This window comes from Thermobia domestica, chromosome 13 (assembly GCF_964235325.1).
Source record: "Thermobia domestica chromosome 13, izTheDome1.hap1.1, whole genome shotgun sequence".
Taxonomy (NCBI): domain Eukaryota; kingdom Metazoa; phylum Arthropoda; class Insecta; order Zygentoma; family Lepismatidae; genus Thermobia; species Thermobia domestica.
In genome coordinates, this window is record NC_137466.1 from 145,687,734 (window position 1) to 145,706,017 (window position 18,284).

General features: G+C 36.3%; 1 protein-coding gene across 1 annotated transcript in view; it reads left to right on the forward strand.

The window, feature by feature from the left end:
- LOC145668617 (EF-hand domain-containing protein D2 homolog) overlaps positions 1 to 18,284 on the forward strand; it is a 153,726-nt gene that overhangs the window by 123,060 nt on the left and 12,382 nt on the right. The gene's annotated exons all lie outside the window — the stretch shown is intronic.

Below are 18,284 nucleotides of genomic sequence, written 5' to 3' on the forward strand. Positions count from 1 at the left end.
TGTGATAGCTTTCTCTCTCATAATTATATACATATATATATATATATATATATATATATATATATATATATATATATATATATATATATATATATATATATATATATATATATATATATATATATATAATGTGTGTGTGTGTGTATGCACATTGCCTGTTGATAATTAATATGGAGAGATTGTAATGCCAAAAATAAAATAAATACTTACATATTCCTCATATTTATATTATAGTTTCTTCAAGATATAAATTAAAGTTCCATTAGTTTTGTATCAAGTGGCCCTGAAACTGTGCATCCAACCACTTCCTGATACGTGATGCATAGTGAGGAGGCGCATCATCTTATTGGAAAAAAGGCAGGGAAATCATCTTCAGTAGTGATGGGCACACCTTTTCCTGAAGCATGTCAAAATAGGCCCCATTTAAGTTCCCATGGATGAAGAACGGCTCGACGATACGAGTATTCCATATCCCCACACCATCATCTTTTCCGCATCAATTACCCTCCAGGCATCTGTCAATGCTGGGTTTGTGTTTGACCAATAACGGTGATTTTGTTAATTTACCTCACCGTTTACATGGAACAGAGCTTCATTAAACAACACACTAAGAGCAAATGTGGAATCCTCGTTACACTTCGTCACAGCCCATTCTGTAAATTTCATTCTCCACTCTGGGTCAACCTCCGTTAGGTATTGCTGCAGTTGGAATTTGTATGGATGCCACTTGTTTGTGTGCAACACACGGAGGATCGACCTCTGACTTACATCTGAATCTGCAGTTAAACGTCTGGTACTGCGTTTCGGGCTTTTCACTAAGAATGTTACAATACAATTGCCGTTTCTGTTACTTCATCCGTTGCAAGTCCTCGGGCGTCCACTGTGTTTGTCGTGTACAGATCCAGAAACTTCAAATTTCTGGAAAATATGCGACAATGTGGTATGTGTAATGTTGTACCTCTTGGAATTCCGAGTATTGAAGTTTGGCTTTGACACTGTGTTCCTCACTGTTAACAGGGGGACGATATTGGTTGGAATTGCCCCGCCCCCCTTGTGGGCAACGCTACCTTGGGGCTTACGCTAACTTTTTGTTTAGTGAAATGATAATAAAAGCTCAAATACTTATTTCAATGTTTGCAAAATGTTAGAAGTAATTTACCTTTAATTACGCATAATCGCGAAATTATCTGAATCTCTAATCACCAATACTTACATACAGTGTTGGGAAGTAACGTAACGCAAGTAACGCGTTACTTGTAACGCGTTACTTTTTAAGTAACGTTTCCTAGTAACGCGTTAGTTTTTCCAAAGTAACTGTAACGGTAACGCGTTACAAATTTTTAAGTAACGTACCTAGTTTGCGTTACTTTTTTCGCGTTACATTTCGGATGAGTAACTACAATATATGTATTTTTTTTTTCGGAAAAGTTTCTTTCCTGTAAGTGAATTTCTCAGAATGAAAGAATCGAGCATGAACTACGTATGTCAGTGACCTACAGTCACAACATACAGAGAAACAGATAAGTTCATAGTGCCACTTGCTGTTTTTTGAAGATGAGGACAGCCTTAAGGAAATCACGTGTACTGATTGCAAGCAACTGGAAGATTTTGTCGTAGATTTTGACAGCTCCAAATCAATAGCCTACATTCAGTGAGTGCACTAGGAGTGCAATGATACCGGTAGTCTATTTTACTTTGATTGGTGTTGTTTTTATAAAGATGAAGAACGAAAATATTTTACCGTTCGAACATTTGAAAGAATACTTTTTTCTTAAGAGCTGAGGATGATGGTAGACAGAATTTAAAAGTAAAGTGTCTGAAGTGCCCCGCGGAAAATATTTATTAACAACTAGGGTGCCATAATTAACGATATACAGTAAGGGGCTAATATGAATAAACTGTGTTTTGATGAGCAGGCCTACTTTATTACTAGAAAATAGTTTGCTGATGGTATGTAATACAGTGAAACCTCTCTTAACGGACACCTCTCAATAACGGACACCTCTATAATACGGTCAGATTTTTTTGTCCCGGCAAAAATATATGTTCTCTTACGGAACAAAACCCTCCCTTTTACGGACACTCTCAGATACGGACGCGGACAGTCCCTTTTCCCCCAAACGTTTGAATAACCTCTTCATAACGGACAGGAATTGTTCTCGGTTCTGCGATATATTACAGTATACAGAAAAGTCTTTTTCCCCATAAGTGTATCTCTCATGAGTCCAGACCTGGTGAACCATCAAACAGAACAGCTGAACTTGTAATTTTTTCCGCAATAAACTGCTTTCTGGCGGAAATTCTAGAAAATTTTCAATAAGCAATAACAGTCATGCAGGGTTAGTCGTACGGCCAGGAATTCTATGCGAAAGATCTTCCCTTCTCTAACCTTTTCGTCTGGACCTTGCATTTTTACCGACAATTTCATAGATAACAAAACAAACATTGTTTGTTTTACAATAACATTTTCAAGGAGCAATGCTACCTCTCTTACTTTTTTGAAGAAAAAAAAACACATTTTTCTTTTACTCATGATATTGGAACAAGTCTGGGTTGGAGTTTTCCTGGGTTCCTTTTTTCATTTTCTCTAAAAGGATATTCTTTGTGATTGGGCCTGGGTCAATAAATATGCACCCCCATCCCTTTCTGACTTTTCATCCATTCTGTCAACGAAGATGCCGCGCCAGTACACAAACACACACACATGTTTCTTCTGCAATCGTACTGAGGATTTTTAGAGGACACTTGCTAATGAGTTTTATTACCGTTGTAGAGGAAAAGGCATGCCTTTTTCGTTAAACATCGCCCAACAATAATAGGCTATGATTTAATAGAAATGAATTTCTCCTTCATCCCTCCCAGTAATTCAAATTATACTAAATAAGACTATTTTCATATTGAATTTTACGTATTTACGCCCATACATAATGTATTTACTGTATATTACTGCATACAATTACCCTTATGAGAAATTAAATTTCTGTAACCTCTCTATAACGGCCACCTCTCAGTAACGGGCAAAACTTCATGTCCCATTGGTGTCCGCTATTGAGAGGTTTCACTGTATTGGAGTTCTTTCAGATCAGTTTGCTTATCCTAGAGTCCCGTTGATTATAGAGTAGTCTATATTCTTTATTTTTAATTTTACATAACATTGTTATTATTATATAATTAGTTTAGCAGAATAATAATAAGCAACCATTTTTTCTAACGCATAGGGATGAACACGAGTCAAGCTAAAACTCGACTCGACTCGAATTCAAGTCTAGTTTCGAGTCAAATCAAGGGTAATATCCTCGAGTCGAGTTCCGAGCCGATTCAGTTTTTCGCGTCGAGTTTCGAGTCCAGTCGAGTTTGATAAATGGCTCGTTCGTTTTAAGTCGTCTTGAAATCATGGCCTGATTACACTGGAAAAGGAAAGCCATGCAATACTTTTAGTGTTGCTCACGAGAGAGGACACTGCTCGCGTCTCGTCTCGTCTCGATAACGAGAACACAAGAGATTTCTTTTTATAACAAGCTCAGCTCGGCTTGGCTCAACTGAGAAGATGGCTCAAGCCGGCTCACTTGAGGTGAACCATCGGCTCGAGCTGGCTTGGTAGGATGAGCCATTTGCTCGGTTCGGCTCAACTGAGCCGAGGGCTCTAGCCAAGTCGGTTGGGTGAGCTGTTGGCTCGGCTCACTTCTCGGTTCGGGTCGATAGTGAATGAGCTGTGAGCCGAGCTGCTCGAGTCGTTGACAATTTTAAATCCGGGCCGAGCAGTTTTGAAGACATTTGGCCAGTGCCCTATAACTTTTAACAATGTTTGGCTCGAGCCCGAATATTTAACCTAGACCCTCAACCCAAATTCAGAAGCTCGTGAACAATGTCCTTGACTCCCAGACTTCACGACTACCGAGGTTGACAATCAACTAGTTTTTTAGTATTCAAATACAAACCGCGTATCTTTCTTTTTATATACAGTGTTGTTATAATAATAATAATAATAATAATAATAATAATAATAATAATAATAATAATAAAAGTTGTAGTAGTAGTAGTAGTGTCATTGATAATAATTATACTGTCTATGTAATATACTTGAAGAATGTCCTCGAAACTACACTCCAGATTTGGCTCGAGTCGACTCGGAACTCGACCCCAATTCGAGTCGAGTTGGTGGAAATTTTTCGAGTCGGGTTCTCGGGTCGAGCTCAAAGATTTCTGTTTCTAGTCGAATCGAGTGTCAAAGAAAACTCGCTCGAACTCGCTCGTGCTCATCCCTACGACTAACGCAGTATGGCATTTTATCAATGTTACATTATATGAAAATGTTCATATATCAAGTAAAAATTTGTCCTTGCATTTACATAAAGCGATTCAGAACGTGCAATAATAATAATAATAATAATAATAATAATAATAATAATAATAGCGGTAGTAATAGTAGTACGGAAAATTGAAGAAAATAGTAGTACGGAAAGTTTCGGACCTAAAAGTAACGCGTTACTTTCGAAGTAAAGTAACAGTTACTTTTTGGGGGCAAGTAACGCGTTACTAACGCGTTACATTTTAAGAGAAAGTAAAGTAACTTGTAACGCGTTACATTTTTACAAGTAACTTACCCAACACTGCTTACATACAGTAAAAGATACATAATACATGTGTAAAGGCACGTCCCCATTTGACCCACGGGCGTGTGGAGGTAACATTCCACCAGATGTCCAAACTCTTGAGCCCAGTATTCACGAGTTCTGAATTCACGCTCAGTTGAGGTCAAACCCGAGTGAGTTCCAGCCCCAATAAGATTAATGAGCGCAGTTGAGGTAGCTAACTCGAACGTGAGTTCCATTGAGAATAGGGAGGACTAGTACCAACAAGGTTACTGAATCTAAACAAAATTTGTAAGCCCGAGCCCAAATTTGAGAAGTAATCCCGAGCCCGAGAAAGCCTAATATAAAAATAATTGGATTCCACGTTGACCGGACCTTGGCACGTACAGGACACTGTCTAGTCAGCACCTCACTTCACCCGCTGTTGTTAATTCCCAGATTTTCCCAGGAAATAATTCAGAAGTTAGTCCAACCTCTGTAAAACCGCATTGGAAAGGAAATATAACGAAAAACAGATCCCACTCCCGAGATGGAATCTGGGGCTGCCCATTATTAGGTAGACGCCTTACTGAATATGCCAGCGCAATTCTCGTAATTAAAACTTTAAAATTTAGAAATAAATTATCCTAATTTCACAAAAATTGAAGAAAAGGAAGTCTCCCTGATAGTATCATATGAACTTCCATCACGAGCACAGGCTTTTTTTTTTTTTTTTTTTTTTTTTTTTGAACTCGTTAAGTTCATTCCGTGAACCATAGAATAAATAAAAAACAGATGAGTTTTCCACAAATGTGAGTGGCAACACATTCGAACGTAACCATGAAAAGCAGGAGGAGCATCCGACTTCAGAGTAACGAGTTTCTTTCATACAACGAATACCATTATAATCTTTAAAAATTGTATTGTTCTTCGGTCTCTCCTACATTATTTGTTGGTTGATTTGCTGCATTTGAGCTTAGCATCCCTTTCAGCAGATAGGTTCTATGACACTGGGACCTACAGCTTAACAGCCGAACTTCATGAGCTCCCAACAGGAATCGACCTTAGGCCTCTCGTTCCAAAGGAAAGTACGTTAACCACAAGGGAGTTTAATAAATTTCAGTTCGCCAATCATTTTTCCATCCTCTTTGGTAGGAATAGTCTTGGTTGTTTCCGTCAGCATATGTATGAAGTTTACTCGACAAAAACAGAACAACAAACCAAGTACTTTAAATATTCAGCCTTATTCTTACTAACGCAAACTCTTTGTTGGTGGTTGTAAAGGAGTTCATGGTAATGAAAATGTTGATATGAACTAGCAATTCCAAAAGTTCATGAAATTATACATCACAAGGAAAAACGGGTATAATCTAATAGTTACATGCTTTCCTCCTCAAAAATTGAACTGTAGGAGTTCGTTTTAGAATAGTTTTCTGTCATTAAGAAATACTCAAAGTTCATTTCATTACGAAATTATTCACAGTTTAATGAATAGATACCCACTTCTGTTGGGATTGCACATGCCAAATAAAGGTTTCCATAGACACATTCTTGAAGATTTTTTCCTCCCTCAATGATTTCCCACTCTGCTAAACTCTGAAAAATTATTCCTAGTACTTCCTTGTTTTCGAATGATTGGTTGCGACATTCACACTTGGTGTAAGATTTTCGAATGGATGAGCAAATATCTTGAGGAAACTTGTAGCGAACTTCCCAGTCTTCAACTCCAGAAATAACTAGCATCGCGATATGATTCATTACTTCATATAAATGCCTAAACATATTCCTTTACGCCGGCTCTACTTCTGTAGATTGTGGATTGAAATTAATTTTAATTATACTGTATAACGAGCTATATGAATAGCTATTTCAGGAGATATTCTGAATTTTCTTCCCCCCATAGGTATGGACTGAGCTATTTTCCTCTTAACTTTTTAACTTCTGTCATTATTTCTTATGATTAATTTCACTCAACTTATCAAATATGTAGGAAACTATGGCGAAGAATATTGATTCAGGAAAAGGATACGATGTTTTATTTACTCATTTTTCTTTTCACAGAAATTGATTAGAAAATGTCGTTATACTGAACAAAAAAAAAAAAAAAAAAATACTGACATTTCTTGATTAGTATTTATGTTACGTTGAAAACTGGCTCATTGCTTGGAGAGTTTAACTTATACCTATGCCAAAGTATATTAGCGTCTTAATTTTCTTAGGTTGCATAGCATTCTTTTACTCAGAAATCAAACGTAAACTATGAAGACCCTATACTGACAAGCTACTATTTTATAAACAATTACACTAGTTAACAAATTTAAACTTTTTGTTTGTTACATGAGAAAAATCACCTGATCTTAAAGGAACTTTTTGCGCTGAATTCAAATATGCACTCGGTTTCTCTCCATCACGTACAGTTTTCCCATAACAGAGGGATTTTCGGGAAATTCCCTCAAAAATTTCCCTTTTTCAGATATTTTATTCCCCTAGCTCCTGTCCCCTTACATATAGTAACATAGAAATTATACCTAAGTATACCTTGATTTATATTTAATAAACCCTAAAAGTTTCGTAAAAATCGCTTTGTTCATTCTAGAGAAATAAATAAATTTGTATGTATACTGTGTGCACTGTTTATTGCACCTGATAGTACGGTAATGCTTTCAGATCTCCTGAGTTGGGGTAAAAACGATTTGCTTTATTACTACAAACACAGACATAAAAATGAATATTTACAATAGTCAACAACACACTTGTATTGATCTCTGTAAATTAGAAACGTGTATAAAAATAGAATGTACTTCCAACGTATATTTTTTTAAACGTACAGTATATGTATATCTTAATACATATATATATATATATACAATTCTCCAAGTTTTTTTCGTTTTGTCCTGACCTAGTCCGTGATTTGCACCTGACAAAACAAGAGGCGGAACTTCTGGGATCAAGGCTCCAGCAGTGGAACTTATTGGATGCAGAAACAAACATATCAGTGTACAGGAAAAGGCATGTTCAATTTTCAAGCTATTTCTCAATGCAAGATAATGTGTGCGTATGTACGGATATAAATGGGTTGATGGCGGAGCTAGGAATTCCTTACGTTCCAGAAGAATGGAGGTTATTTATCGACGCGTCAAAGGTCAGCCTTAAAGCTGTCCTTTTACATAATGGAAATTAAAAACCTTCTATACCACTTGCGCACTCAGTGAAGATTAAGGGATCCTATGACACCATGTCAACTTTGCTAAATCTTATAAATTACAAGGACCATTGTTGGCAAATATGTTGTGATCTCAAGGTAGTTGGTATTTTATTAGGACTGCAGTGCGGTTACACGAAGTGTCAATGTTTTTTATGTATATGGGATAGCCGAGCTGATGACAAACATTATGAAGTGAAGGAATGGGAACCTAGAGTGAATTACGTACCTGGAGAATGCAACGTCAAATACGCTCCTTTGGTAGATCCTAATAAGATATTACTACCGCCACTTCATATCAAGTTAGGACTTATGAAAAACTTTGTCAAAGCCATGGACACATCTGGTGAAGGTTTCAAGTATTTGCGAGATAAGTTCCCTAACCTGAGTGTACTAAGATTTCAGCGGGAGTGTTTATTGGTCCCCAAATTAGGAAATTAATGCTTGATGATAGCTTTGACAGCAAGTTAAACAGTGCTGAGCTAGCTGCCTGGACAGCATTTAAGTGTGTTGTGCGCAACTTTCTGGGCAATAACAAAGCTGAGAGTTACACAGAAATCGTACAGGACATGATACAGAAATACAAAGAGTTGGGTTGTAGGATGTCTTTAAAAATCCACTTTTTGCACTCCCACCTCAGCTTCTTTCCTGCTAACCTAGGTGCTCTCAGCGACGAACAGGGGGAAAGATTCCACCAAGATATAATGGCAATGGAGAAAAGGTACCAGGGACGATGGGATCCTTCAATGATGGGGGACTATTGTTGGGGTCTTGTTAGAGAATGCAACATTTCTTACAAAAGAAGGAAGTAGTGTACGTTTTTGTAACCCAATGGAAGTTTCATATATTGTGATAGTTTTGATTGTCTTTTCATGACCTTTTGGTACATTTGTATTGTTGTTTATTGTAAATTGTCACACTTGTAAATTATATTGTATTATATTTTATATATGTGTTTGTGGTAATAAAGCAAAACGTTTTACCTCAACTTAAGAGATCTGAAAGCATTACTATAAGGTGCAATAAACAGTACACACAGTATACATACAAACATATTTATTTCTCTAGAAAGAATAAAGCGATTATTACGAAACTTGGAGGGTTTGTTAAATATGAATCAAAGTATACTTAGGTATAATTTCTATGTTAGTATATGCAAGGGGACAAGATCTTGGGGTGTAAAATAAACGAAAAGGGAAATTTTTGAGGGATTTTCCCGAAAATCCCTCTGTTACGGGAAAATTGTACGTGATGGAGAAAAACCGAGTGCATATTCGAATTCAGCGCAAAAAGTTCCTTTAAGAATAGGTATTTCCTTTTATGTAACAAAACCTTTGTTAACTAGTGTTATTTGTTATTAAATAACTCAATCCTTTTATTAGCTTCATCTCAAAATATCCTCATCAGAATGAAGAACGTTCCTCATCAGAATGAAGGTGGAAGGAGGTTTTAATTTTTCAGTGGAGTTTTAAAAAGTCTCAAGGAGCTCGGATGTTGCTATGGATGTTAACTTGCGAACAATACACAAATAATAGACAATAGTGCTTCTAAAACAGCAGTGCTATTGGATCACGCGATCGAAAGTTCGGTGGGAACATGGAATTCTGTGACGCAGCATCATAAGGATAATTTAAATGCTTTTTAAATTAAGAGTTTGCAAAGTGTGGTTTAAAAAGTCAATAATGACTGCGATGGGAGGCGAGATGCGTGACTTTATACCACTTAACCAATTTATCTGGATAGTGAAAGACTTTCGCTATTATGGCAATGAATGAGTGTTGGAGATGGGCCCTATACAGAAAAAAAAGGCTTATTGAATGAGATGATTGTTGGTCGTGTTCGTCGTTGAGAATATGGGCGATCACTGAACTATGATGACCACCTACCTGATATCATGTAGGTCATTCTTTCGCATTTCATATAACACCAATCCAGGGTGGCATATAGATAAGAGCCTGCTACCGAACTGCATACATCAGTGCCGACATGAAAGCGGCGGTGTGTCTGGTTAGGCACTGATGTCCCACAGGTGCTCAATGGGCTTGAAGTCCGGAGAGTATGGAGGTCATGAAAAATCCCGTTTTGTGTTCCTTCACTAATACTTGTACTGTACGTTCACTTGTACTGTGTGCCATTGACTTGGAAGATACCATTGCCATGGGAAAAGGGGAGAGGAAATCATAGCGGGATGTACCTACCAAAGATGGCGAAACAGTCGGAATCCGAGTGAGGATAGTGTAAAACCCGGACCCTTAGTAAGTGCCAGTTTAATGAAGTAAATGGACGCGAACCTCATTGAGGATGACCCCGGGCTCTAGCTTGAGCCTCATTGATATTAGTGAGCACGAACTTCTTTGAGAATAGTTGAGCTTAACACGAGTGATTTCCGATTTCACAATAGCTATCTCTGGTACCCGGTCTATCAGAAAATTGAGACACATCTTATACGTTCGTCTACAACCACCACGGGATCTAGTTGTATGTAAACGATTAACGCGCCGCCACCAGCCTACATTGACATCAATGCACAAGGTATTCAGCTCTTCATGAGGTTTCTGCCAAACACATGCCCATCCACAGAGTGAGGTGAAAGTCGTCAATCATTGGACTTTAAGTTTTATCCCCTGCAATTCATATATTCGTTGCCCCAGCAAGTCGTTGGCGTATCCAAATCCGAAATAGGAGCTGCTGGAATCGAAATAATGCGGAAAGAAGTCAGCTGGAATTATATACAGCTGTATATGCGAATACAGTCCAACAATCAGTGCTGCATAATCGTCGTCGCTTGGCCGAATTGACGTCAACATTGATACATTACCTGCTTCGAACTAGTCATTAAGGCAACCTTTTGCCCAGTTGAGGCAACGACTATTCGATGCCTCACGATCTGATCTTGTAAGTCTTGGTGTTTACCGACTACGCGCACTCTATTACTGAGCTAGACTCTGCATCATGTAAGCACAAAGCAAATTAATATACTGTATTTTGAAGTATGTACTATGTGTACTATAATACTGACTTCAAATCAACAGTGTTCTTTCAAAAATTTTCTTCGTGAGGTTCGTTTTCCATCAGGATATTTATTCACTATACCATCGATTAAAAAGAAATAAATCTCAAACTTAAGGAGGGATAAATTATTCCCTGCTTCCCCTAAATTACGTCTGTTTCAAAATGGGTAATGTGTGTTTCTTGAGCCTAGGTGCCTCAATGGCGGTATGTTTTGATCCCGGGTTCGATTCCAGCTCCCGCCAAGTGGACTTATGCTGGACAAACAGTATGTACATAGTTTTCTCGAGATTCTCGTGCTTCCTCCCACCCGCATTCCATATATCATCCACTTCACTTGCACAATCTCTTAGCCTCGGTACATAATTGTAGAACGTTAAATTCACAAACACACACACACACACAAATTTTCTCTGCTGAAATTTAAAAAGGAAGAGGATTAATTATAAATCTAATGTGACTAGTAGATAAGACAAGGCCAAGAGAAATTGCGAAACAAGGGGAAGTCTTGCTTCATGAGCACGCAAGTAACAAGGAAAAGTGTAGAAATAGTGTCGTCGATGTATGTTTAATAACTAAAAATTTTTCATGTTGCCTTTATAGAACATTGATTTTAGAACGTCCATCTGCCTCTTATTAATCAGAAGGTCTTTCACCTCGCGTTTGCAGATATATATATGTGGCGTCGCTGTGGTGATTCAAAATATATCATCGCCATCCTATATGGCGTCGCTATTTAACGCATGGATCCACAAAAGACCTATCCGGGAGACGAAACTCCCGACCCAAAATAGATTCATGGCGTCAAATCCATTTATGCCACTACAGCAATCAAAAGAACAGTTTCCTTCGTAGCTGGCCTGTTTAAGAGCGTTATATTTATTGCCTATTGTCAAACTACGAACATAACGGCAAGAGTTATTGATATTTTGCTATATTTTCCTCTGCCAATTTCTTCCGGACGTTGACACTTTTCTGTAGTTTGTTTCCATTTGGTAGCAAAATGGAAAACACTCAAGACAGTCATTGGACCGAGTTTTCAAATACAATATTAACACAAAATTATACAATTGTAATGTACTCCTTCTTATTTATTTTTCAATTCTGAATGAGTATATGAGTATATATAATACTGAATTAAAAAGCAACACACATTGATGAGTCATTGTGAATCCACTGCTGAATGAAGATCTCTCAACTCTTCTCTACAAACTCCTACAGTATATTGGGCAATTATTTTCTAATTTTGATTTCTTCATACTACCTTTTTTGTCTTTTTTTCTCATCCAGTCAAGGTTTCTCCACGGATCATAATTTGTTGCTTGCAGTATGTTCGGCCCCCTTCCACTTCAACGCCTTGATTTTCACTATATTTTACTCCTGTCACTTTTGACTCCGTAATTTGTCACATCTGTTTTTGTTGCTTAAAAAATACTCATAAGGAATAGTAGGGATAGAATGTTACTTTTCTGATAAATGATTAAGCATTCCGGACAGTAAGGACGGACTCAACAAAAGCTTGCTTGCTTCCGAAACATTCTTCGTTGGGGCGAAGTCAAAACGTTCCTCTTATTAGTTATTATTCCTTTACCAAATTTACTGTCAAGTTCATCGGGGGCCATCGCTAATAACTATGTTTTTAGGATGATCTAGCTGTTCAGTGTCAACCTGATGACATTGAAACTCAATGTTAGGCAAGAACGGGCATATCAACTTGCTTGGGAATTTACAGGGGCAACGCTCAAGTTCGCACCGAGGCTATATGAGACGTGGACTGCGAACAAAACGACAGCTAACATAGGCTCCGAACAAAATAAGCTCCCACCGTGAATCAAACTCGGTCATTGTGTCCTGAAACTTGTTTAGGCAGACTTTTTAATACATCAATGCATTTTGAGTCCTTATGTATGATGTAATGTTTTTTACTGTTTGCATAAATATTTACAGTTGAAATTAACACAATTTTCTTAAATTTTGCACATTTTTTCCAAAATGTTGCACCTTTCTAAACCAAAATTCTCTTTTATACCTTTTGAACCTAAAGTATTCACTGGTGTTGCAACTCAAATCTAGCAAAAAATAATAATATATAATAGGCTAGTACATAGTTGCAGCTTTTACGATATCAAATAGTACAATATTTAGGAAGAAGAAACAAATGAGGATGGTAACAAGGAAAAAAAAATTAATGGAAAGGAGAAAAGTAGAAAATTTCTACATGACGTCAAAATGCTTAGAAAAAGATGTATTCCAAAATGCTTAGTCATAATGCCATCGAATTGTGGAAGGGGGAAGAAATATGCTGAGCTTCGCTTTCATATTTATTTTACCTTTATTTTTAAGACACTTTCATTCACAATTTCAACGAAAAAAGGAACCAGTTTTCACCAGTTTAGACTAGTTTCAAGCTCTGTTCCACAGTCACTGCATTACTTCACGGGGTGTTTTCTTTGGAACGAATAAGTAACTTCACACTTTTCAACAGACTCGTTGATTCTCTTGTTTATTAAACATTGTGAAGCCATCTGCTGTGGGAACTATGAAGCAATGAACATTTTTTTCATGCCAGTTTAAACTTCTAGGAAGAAACTTGAACATTGCTTACAAAAGGATCATCGTAACACATTTGTTGTAGGCAAGTCTTTCTACGACGTTCATCGCCGCAGAAAGAAATTGGTCAATTTATCCTTAGTCTGACAAACCAATCTTTACCACTCACCACATTAAAATCCTGTTTTAATCTTTACACCTTACTCTAGTTCAGCGTTTCCCAACCGGTGTGCCGCGGCACACTGCTGTGCCGCGAATGGTCCGCTGGTGTGTCGCGAGGAAATCGAAATAAAATTATTAATTCATGGCAATCAAATTGCAAAACATAGGGGAAAATGTATATTTGTATTTCACATTACTATGAACCTCTACTATGAATCTACAATTTTAATTTTCATACTCGGTTACTTTTCTGTACATTTTTAATGTTGAAAAAAAGTATCATTGTTATGACCATTATTGCTTCTTTATTGTTGCAGACTGTTTCGTAATATCATTCAATCTTTTCGACAAAGCAAACATGCATACAAATGTGTTTTAAAAGTAAAAGAGATTTGTTTGTTTGTTCGTTCGTTATTTAGTGATCATTCTTAGTGAAAGGGTGGATACAGTTTTCGAAAAAGAAAGTGTATTTATAAAAACCTGAATTTTATATCTCATTGCAATTGTTTTCTATTTTTAAATTAGAATGAAAAATAAGCATAATTATTTACCGAAAACCAGTCATCGAGCTTTCTTCTGTGAGGAGATCAGTAATCACAGAAATAAATTACCACGGTATTTTATATTTATAAATAATAATAATAATAATAATAATAATAATAATAATAATAATAATAATAATATGTGCATGAGTGTGCCGCGAGAATTCAAGTTACACGTGTAGTATACCACAAGTTGAAGAAGGTTGGGAAACGCTGCTCTAGTTCCAATGATTTCTCTGCGCGTGGTTCTGTCAGGATGATGATAGATTAAAAACTCGAAGTAATTGTTTGCGACAGTCAATCAGTACTACTTAGCTCAGCCAAAGCCTTTTCTCACCTGGGTAATTCCCAACGAAACCTTTCTGCCTTGCATGTATTTGTCAATGTGTAAAATATGACTACGGTTGTGAGGACTAGTAAGGTAAAAACTTGGGGGAGAGACAGAATCCAGACCATGATAGGTATATCATGAGCTTATATATAATGTGTGTGTGTGTGTGTGTGTGTGTGTGTGTGTGTGTGTGTCTCAAAAAACTGGAAAGGTCTAAGTTCCCGGCCCTGGGGACGGGTGAGGACGAGATTTTCGTAATTTGTAATCTATTTATTACATGTATAATGAATTCGCTATCAAATATATATATATAGCGAATTAAATTAATTATGGTCTACCATTTTCTTTGGTACAGGCTCTGCTATAATGAACTTTAGACCTATCTCGATGAACTGTGACTGCAGAATTTATACCTGTGCTTATTTATTTTAATTTTATCAATGGTGTCAACAAACCTTGGAATAAGCGAAAAGTGGTTATAAGGCAATGTGGAGTTTCATTTTGTGTTTAAATGTTATTTAGTGTTACCCATGAGACGAGACACAAAGGTTTTCTCGTATCATTTTGTAAATTTATGTACAAAATTATTGCCCTGATTTTCCCCCTTAATTTCATCTAGAATTGCAGAATCCTTCCGTGTCAGAAGTAGTCCATGAAGGGTGTGATATAACACCATTTAAATTTTGTTATTGAAGTATATTGTACTGTATATTCTGTAATGACTTGCGTATCGTATCTTTAAACGTTGATAAATACTCTTCACTGTGCTTGTACAATCATTTTATCAGTATATACAGTAGTTTTTATGCTCTCCGTTACGTAACAGAAATAGTGTTTAAGAACTAAGACTTGAGTAAATTAGTGTTGCCGACGAGGCTCTTGAAAGTTTTAGTCTTGAAAAGGAGACTAGAATTGTTAAGTTTCTCGTCTCACATAAAAAAAAAAAAAAAAAAGTACATTTTGTCTTGTCGAAGAAAGTCGGGTTGGAGTAACAAAATGAACTGATATTTGTTTCCTCCTTATAACTCTTTTATGTGAAATGGGTCACAAGTTTAGTCAATATGAGGTCAGTGACTCACAGAGAGAGGGACAAAAAAAAAAAAAAAAAAAAAAAGGAAGCCAGACAGGTCAAGAGACAATTTTCCTGGAGAACAGGGTTGCAAACGAGGGGAGGGTTGGCGTCTTCTTGGAACTAGAAGGTAGGTCAACAGCCGCGCTGTCTCCCAACTGATCTTGATTTTTTTTTTAATTAACGCAGACCACTGTTCTTTAACTGATACAGGGATCAATAACAACAAAATTCGTCACTGTATTTTCCATTAAAAACAAATTATGTAAATAACCCAATATAACACTTCTCGTGTATGGAACAACTGATAAAGATTACATTTTTGCGCGAAAGGATGTATCAGGATAAATAACTATTGGTTTTATTTTTTTTAAGATTTTGTCATTTGAATAAGGGGGGTTAAAATTATTCAATTGGACTGTCCGCTAGTCTAGTGGCTAGCAAGTGACTTTGGTGCACGGGATCCCAGGTTCAATTCCAGTGGAAAAACACTGAATGCATTATGCAGTTCGGATTCTACCTTAATCTGTAGGTCTACGCATGACTATCAACAGGGTGAGAATAAGGTAGGGTGAGAGTCCCCCCTTGGATTTTCGAAGGGATATAGTTCTTCGAAATGCATGTCAAAACATTTGCTTATTCATATACTATAAAGTACTATAGCAGCGTTTCCCAACCTTTTTCAACTTGCGGCACACTATGGGTGTAACTTGAATTCTCGCGGCACACTCATAGTTATTCTTTGTAAATATATATAATACCGTGGCATTTTTTTCTGTGGTTACTGATCTTCTCACAGAGAAGAAAGCTCAATCACTGGTTCTTCCCCGTGGTAAATAATTATGCTTATTTTTCATTCTAATTTAAAAATAGAAAACAATTATAATGAAATATTGGACTCAGGTTTTTAAAACTAAGCTTTCTTTTTCGAAAAAACTGTATCCAACCTTTCACTAAGAAGAAAGATCACTAAATAACGAACGAACAAACAAATCTCTTGGTAATTTGTATGCATGTTTGCTTTGTCGAAAGGATTGAATGATATTTTAAAATTTCAAGTTAACTAATACGAAATAGTCTGCAGCAGCAATAAAGAAACAATAATAGTCGTAACAATGATAACAAATATTTTTTCAACATTAAAAATGTACAGAAAAGTAACACGGTATGAAAGTTGTAGATTCATAGTAGAGGTTCATAATAATGTGAAATACAAATATACATTTTTTTTTTCCTTTTGTCTTGCAATTTGATTGCTATAGAATTAATAATTTGTTTCGATTTCCTCGCGGCACACCAGCGGCCCATTCACGGCACACCGGTTGGGAAACGCTGTACTATAGTATATTTACTGTAATCAATAGTTATGTAATGTGCTTAAATAATTGTACGCGCTATGACAGTTCGATTTCATACTACTACTACTAAACTCTGACGCTAAAGCCCACAGAGACTTAAAGACAAGCAGTCAACATAATCTATTCCCGATACTATTATTTCTGGGTATATTTAGACTTTTTACTTCAAATAGTTTCCAGTTTGCCTCACGACACTAGTATTAAATCCCAAAACTCAAAGTAAAATCCCAAAGCACCAGGACTGGATTAATCCATCTGAAGTCCCGGGGCTAGAGAAAATATGTGGCCCCTTCTGACTTAACCTAATACATTTGTGTGAAAGTACAGTAGGAAAGTTAAGGGAATATGTTTATTTTTGGTCATATTTTATTTTATTATGATGATTGTATCTTCATGATTCTTGATAGATAGCCAGTTGAGATTTTGATCAGAGTAGAGTCCCCTATCCACCTGTAGGTCCGAGGCTAACCCCCCATTCTAAGCCCCCCTTCTTTAATCCGGCCCTACAAAACACACAGGTTAACTATTCGGCTACACGAGAGTGACATAAAAAAAAAAAAAAAAAACTATTGAATTTGATTTCAAAAGATCACTCAAGTGTATTGTTACTTCATGTTAAAGACGACTTCTACTAGACTAGAACATCAATGTGAGCAACGGTGAGAGACCTTTTGTATCCATGGTGATGCTTTACGTCAGTCACATACAAAAAATGGTTTATTTTATTTATAACACACACCGGAATGATATATATGTAAGAATCAATATTCGCTACTTCTTATTAGGGTAATTCACAATGGGGCTTATAAGATACTACCAGGGGCGGATCCAGGCGATATTTCATACTTCGTACATAAATACACAAAACGCATAATATGGCATAAGCATTTTTTTTAAAAGTAATTTACTCTTGTCCTTACTTTTCTTCGAAGTTCGTTGAAAACTATTATTATTTATTATTATTATTATTATTATTATTATTATTATTATTATTATTATTATTATTAATAATAATAATAATAATAATAATAATAATAATAATAATAATAATAATAATAATAATAATAATAATAATAATAATAATAATAATAATAAATTTTATAAATGAGTTAATAGCAACTGAAACATTGAGCAGTTTTAGGAAATAATAGCTTGAAAGTGTGGCAAGGTGGGCCATATCTTTATTAAATCTTACCTTTGTGCAATCGACATCTCGTTAATTTTTCAGTCTACGGGTGATAGTCTTGATACAAATATTTGAATTTTGTGAATTTACGTGAAGTGGTAAGAAACTCCTTGGATTTCCCTGAAAACACACTTTTTACAATTTATATATTAAGAAATCACGGTGGATTCACCATATTTCCACGAACTGTATTTATTAAAAACAAAACAAAGGATTTACTGCTAATTATCAGGGGCGGATCCAGGACTGACTTCTGGGTGGGGCGATGGGTTGTAATACTACTGGTTAGAGCTACTTTTAAGAG